Source organism: Punica granatum, chromosome 5 (assembly GCF_007655135.1).
Source record: "Punica granatum isolate Tunisia-2019 chromosome 5, ASM765513v2, whole genome shotgun sequence".
NCBI classification, from domain to species: domain Eukaryota; kingdom Viridiplantae; phylum Streptophyta; class Magnoliopsida; order Myrtales; family Lythraceae; genus Punica; species Punica granatum.
Genome location: NC_045131.1, coordinates 12,516,468 through 12,523,395, shown reverse-complemented (window position 1 = coordinate 12,523,395; position 6,928 = coordinate 12,516,468).

The following is a 6,928-nucleotide window of genomic DNA, read 5'->3' as shown; positions in this document are numbered from 1 at the left end:
TCATTGTAGTGAATATTGACCAGCACAAGTTAGCATATCCTATATTGGAAAAATTCTTTTTTCCTCCCTAATATATAATGCTTCTATATAGGGTCTCCCCAATGAGTGTTCTGAAATGGTTTGTTTAATAATGAAATCTCACTTTACTTTTCCCTCAATTCATCAACACAATAATTTCCATTTTATATTTTTTTTAAATTCTCTCTCATATTTTTTCTTATCGATTATTACATTTAATTTTTTAATATTAAATTTTCTCAACTATTCATCATTTTTTTCCCAATTCAATAACACAATCATTACTTCTTAATTTTTTTCATCAAATTATCTCACATACTTTTTTCAACTACTTTTATTTTCATCTCCTCAAATCAAAGTATATCAAATTAAATCAAACTCAACTCCATTACCAACGACAACATTATTAAGGAACAATAATAACTATACAAAAAGTAGCGGTTGGTTTTGAATTTTACCAAAATTGAAGTCGTTAAAACCTATATATTTATTAAAAAAATAGAATTTCCATTTTATTATACTAGATTCACGGGCCTCATTCATAACTGTAAAAAAAAGAAAAAGAAAAAGAAAAAAAAGAGGTATTTGACATACCACATCAATTTGTTATGTATGGATGATGAGATTCCATTTATAGAGAGTCAATTCCAATAGACTTATGGGGCCATAGGCCTTGGACTGCCGAGAACATAGAGGAGGTAGGATGGCCAGTTGGTTTGATCTTAGTATGAATCGTACATAGATGGTAGTTGGAGCTGGCGGCTCTCCTAGAGTTCCTTCATCTGGGATCTCTTAGGCACATGAGCATGGTGTACTTCTCTTGTTCGAACCGGATTTGAAACCAAACTTCTCCTCGGGAGGATAGGATTTAGGTGAGATACAATGTAAATGAAATTACCTCTTATTACATGAGCAAATAGAATGTTATCCCAAGCTCTTACAATTTCTATCTGAACACTAGCAATTTGCTTGTTAACCTCTGAGGACCAAATAAATCAATTTTTTCCCTTGAACAATTTGTGTCAATGGATTCGCACTAGCTTGGGAATATCTTGAGAAATGATTTTACATGCTAAAAGTAAATGATACCATTTCTCGTCTAATAATTTAAAAACATTTATCATGAAGATATTACTATAATTTTCTGAGGAAAACTCAAAATCAATTGCGACTATTTATATACTTAATCGTGGTTCTTAGTAAGCACTCTTATAATGATAATAATTAGGAAAAACTAATTTATATGTCTTTGCCACCAGTGTTATTAAAACTGAACAAGACGCTCAACCGGTCGAGGTATGGGTTCACGAGTTTATGGGTCCAATCGAGGGTTCGATAGATTAGACTGCATGTCTAATTTAATAATAAATAATGCATATAAAATTAAGAAAGACTATGATATATTAATTATATACACAATAATTCAAAAAATTGAAATAATGAATGAAAGAAAGTTTTTTAATTGGAGTTGTTTCTTCCTTTGTTGTGCTTAAAGAGATAAAGAATGATCAAAGGAAACAAATATGGCTATTGCCTAAATGGCTAAGAGGCTAGGTATGTGGCTCTTAGGGAGGTTGAGGTATTGGTTCAAGTCTTCGTGCATGCAATTTAATTTTTCAATAAAAGGTAACCTATAGAACCGACTAGTTTGTATGGGTTCATTGAGTTCAGTCAAAAAACTGTCCGGTTTAATGGGCTCGCCGGTCTAAAGGAGCAACTTCAATCTTTAAGAGAACTGGACCGGACAATGTGCCGATTCTCTATCAAACCAGTCCGGTCCAGTTTTAATAACATTGCTTGCCTCTACAAGAAAATAGCACAGTAAGAAAAACTAATTTCTTTTAAAATAAAATATCAATTTGGTCTTGTAATGATTATCGAGCCATCGCTTTGGTCCTTGATACATTTTTGTCATCGAATCGACCTACATCTAGCTACCGTTATACAAAATGGTCCTTGGTACTTTTTTCCTTTTTACCATCAAATCGACCTAACGTTCTCAAGTCCACTAGAAACCTCATTAGCCTCCGACAACCCCAACTGTGATGAGAGGGCTCGTGGAGCTTCGGAAGGGGGTTCCCCTCCGATCCTCCTCTTCTCTCCACCCATCTCTTGAGAGGGAGGAGGGGGCAATTGGAGGAGCTCTACTCTAGCGCTTGCCTCCTTCATAGTGGAAGCCACAAGAGCCTAGTAGGTCTTTGACGACTCCACGCGCTCAAACTCCTTAGCTTGCGTTTGGTATCCGAGTTGGATTATGATCCAACTCAATTTGATTTCGTGCAATAATTGCAAGTGTTGACAAATATATTAATGTATGATAAATATATATATATATATATATATATATGAGAAAGTAGATGTGGAATTTATTATTAAAAATTGATTGTAGAAATGGTTAAAAAAAGTGTGAGTGAGAAATTATTACTAAATGAAAGAAAAATGTAAAATAATAATGATTACATTGTTAAAAATAAGAAAGAATAGAATTGAGTTGTTAGAGTTTATTATTATTTAAAAACCAAATGAATTATTTTATTTATCTAATTATTTTTACTTTTTATTCTATAAACTCCACGTGTTTATCTTTTATTGATTCTCAAATTTCCATTAGCCACGTCAATTCCCACTAAGTGGACCGTGATAATTTTTGCTCTATAATTGACGTTCGGACCATTTTGTATAATCGAAACGGGAAACTTAGGTCGATTTGATAGAATATAAAAAAGCAGGGACTAATTGATGGTCTAAAAAACATTCAGGGACCAAATTGATTTTTGATGAATTACCTAACTTGTTTTTAATTTAAACTCATAATCAAACAAAAAAAATTAACAGTACCAATTTTTCTTTTCATTTTATTAATTACAAGATTGACTAAAATGTTAAACAAACCATATTAAATTAAAAATAGAATTAGTACAGCGTATAATTTTTTAAATTTAAAGTTATCTGCTATCCGATAAAAGAATACAAAATTAAATCACTAAATAAAAGAAAAAAATTATTTATTTTTAATTAATTTTTTTGATAAAATAGTTATCATTATTTTAATGAATATTTAGTTTATTTTTTAATTTTGATTTGCCTAATAAAATAAAGATTATGTGCAAAATTTGTATTTTCTTATCAATTAAAAAATTGAGAAGTAGTGACAAGTAGAAAAAAATTAATTAATAATTAAACTAAAGAAAAGCAAAAAAAAATACGAAACTATAGATAATGGTCATACTCTCCATCAAAGCTGTCCGAATGCTTCCATGTTTCATGCCTCATGCCTTTGGAAAACATATAAACTTGCATACTTTTAAACAATTTTTAGAGACTCATTTAGTGAATTACGTCTCCCCAGGCATCATTCTCCCGAGGTAATCATCACAAATTAACACCCCATTTGTAATAAATTCTTGTAAATAAAGATTTATATTAAGTTTTCCAATTATAAACGAATTATATTGATTAAAATATTCATAAATTTAACTAAAATGAATTGAATAATATTATTTAGAATGCAGTTTATCAATTTAAAATGAAATAATCTATTTTAGATGAATTTGAAATTTAAAATGAAGGTTGTACTTCCAATTGAATTGAACTCTAGTCAAATCTTGTTGATTTTAGCCCAATTTAAAATCCGAACAATAGAATTCAATTGAATTCCACTTAATTGAATTGAATTCTTTCTTTTAGGAGTCCTCCAAACAAAGTGTAAGTATTTAATTAAGGTTTGTGAAATGAAAAGGGTAAATTTCTTAAGAAAATATGGCACTTTATCCCATTATTGATAATATGTTTTACCCATCGCTGACCATGCAGACCTAATAAAAAGTTCTTTTGGTCCTTAATCTTTGATTACTTTTTCAAATTCGTCCTAATTCATTTTTAGTGTAATATTATCCTCCACGTGTAAGTTCACCTTAGACTCGTTGTTTGAATTCCGTCCAAACCATTGACATGTAATTTATTTTTGAACGAAAAATATTTTTTGAAAATTAAGAAAACTTAAAATAAAAGAACGATTCGAGGTAGTTCATCTGGGATTGTCGGCATCTATTAGGCGTTCAGTAATCTAGGAGTATGGCATAGCTGTCGCCGAAGCCATGCCCCTTAACATCGATTATTAAAATTAGGACCTCTATGTCTTGGAGAAAGTGGCATTATTAGCAGCCTTAACATCATCCAGGACAATTAGCTGGTTGCCGGAAACTTCATCGGGGTGATGGTAGTCATTGCTAAAAAACCACGAGTTTCCTATATAAATTTGCTAAGACGATTTTTTTCATAAATAAAAAAAGATTAAAATTAGTTAATTGAAAAAAGAGAACGACAATACGAAGAGAGAGGTTGGGGGGCCACCACCTTGGCAAGGTTGCAGTGAACACTAGCTAGCAAAGCAATGATCACTAGGTTACGAGTGTGAAAATAGGTGGTTTCATGGGCACCAAGTCCTACCATAACCGAGGGTTTAGTGAATAGTTATAATTAATTGACCTTAAGAATACTTCTTAAAGTCATCATATTTTTCTTTTGTTATTTTTTTTGGTAGGCCTTTTACAACATATAGTTTCTAACTTGTGCAATTTTGATAGTTCAAGTGTCACTGCCAAATCCAAGAAATAGTGTTCTATAAAGTTGATAATTCATTATAAATTGGTTCTAAGTTGAACAAACCCATGTTGGTGACTAGATTGGGAATTAATTTTAAAAGTAAAACTAAACTTGGCACCAACGTGGGCTGGTTCAAGGGGTTCAACGCTTATTCCCCTTAAGTAAGGTCTCGGGTTCAGTCTTGTGAATAGAGAAAATTCACGTTGTGAGAGTTTTATCTCTTAATGGACCGATTCAGATCGAGTGGATTAATCGGGACTCATTGAGCTTCCGGATATCAGGGTTCACACCGAGAAAAAAAAATACTACATTGGCTAAGGTCCAAAAATATGTTGTTAGCGGCAATATCATTAACAATCGTACTAATGTATAATTAGCATATAAGTTATGTTATTATACGAGATTAATATCTATAACATCTAAAAGATATCAATCATCCTCATATTAGATTTGTGGACTTTTTTTTTGTAACTAAGTAAAATGACCAATCAGATTTTATATACAAATATTATAATACGGGACATTATAAGTTCAATTAATTGAATTGTATAGTTTCATAATGCCGAGAAATCTATGAACTTACAAAACTAACATTTTACCAAATTAGTATGGGAAGAGAAATGTTTCAGAAATGCTTATTTTGTGATTTACTTACCTAGCTAGGACAATTTAGATATATCTAATACTATTATTTATACTAGTAAAAAAACAAAATACAATAAAACAATAAAGTGTCGATATCGATGTAGCAAGGAAAACACCACCATTCGACAGTTCGAGTTCCCATTGATATTGGAGTTACTATGATCCGTTGTAACAAAATCATATATATGGTTTGGAGCTGTTAAAGGAATTTGTAGTCGAAACTGGAAAAAACCAAACCATGTTGAAGTCTCCAACCTAATAAATCAAATAATTAAAGAAGTTAATCTGTCATTCTGTTTTTTAATCAACATCAGCTGGGAAAGTATGCCTAACATAATTTCAAGGTTGCACCATATTTTTGTTTAAAATAAATTAAATTAAAAAATTAATAATTAATCTATGGAGAAAATTATTTTTAATTAAAGGGTAAAGGCTGCAATAGTATATACTTCTAAAGGGAATATGGTAGACCAAACACCAAGCCCAAAGGAGAAAGGTATACTTGAAATGTACGGGAGAGAAGCCAATAAGACAGTAGCGTAAAGGCTTTGTGCTTTTCAGGGAAAGAGGGATGAAACCAAGTCACGTACAAGAAATAATGCTTGGAGGGCTTTGGAGCAATCAATGTAGATTCTCATATATAAGAAAGAAAAGAAAAGAAAGGGCCCAATTCCCGAGATGATTTGCTTTGTGAGCGAAACAATATATTTATTCTGATCATCCCATACGAATTATGTAGAACATCCTATTACGAATTGTAGAAAAAGAAAGACACTCGAACCTCGAATATGTAACGTTACAATTCTGAGATTGATTCTGTCTGTTGTATTGGTTAGCTCGGCACGAAAAGTATCTGATGAAACCGACAAAAATAAGCAAAAGGAGGGGGAGGGAGTAGAGAGGGAGAGCACGAGGAATGATATGGGATGCATGCAAAAAGAAAAGAGGGGGCTCTTCAAAATATGATGCAACAATCGAGATAGATCTCCCCCTATCTAAAATATTAATAAAATTGCGATAATTTCAATAATGTTACATATGTCTCTCTGAAGAGTGCGGGGCTCGAGGAAGAATATTGCATTATTTGGTCACTTGGGTGTGTCCTCTCCTTTTGAGACTCTACGTGGCCATCTCCTAAGATTTGTCTCTCCAATTGTTTTTGTTTCCTTCTATGCTATCTTTAGAGGCATAGAGAGGCATGATTCTATATATGTTAGTGTGGAGGAGGTCCACTGTACATTAATAGTATCATATAAGATTATGTCATAAGATACATAAAAATTATTATTTTTTATTAATAATGAATAAGTTTTTTTAACAATAGAATTTTTCTATTTTTATTTACATATTAAAAATTATAATAATAAATTCTTATTGACTTATAATATTATCGCATAATATCACCATTGAATACAACACTTTTTTTCTTTGTGTGGGAGCCATCCATGAGTTCCTTAGCTATATCCGATCTTCTTTATTTTTATCCTCATTATCTTTCATTGGAGGATTCTTTGTGGCTAGTTAACGTTATTATCAATTTATACACTTATGTAGTATACCGATCGTACAGACGGTTTATTATCGTTCATTTATTTATGCATGCAACTCAATTTATTCCATACACATGATGATAAAAAAAGACTTTCGTTACCTAGATGGT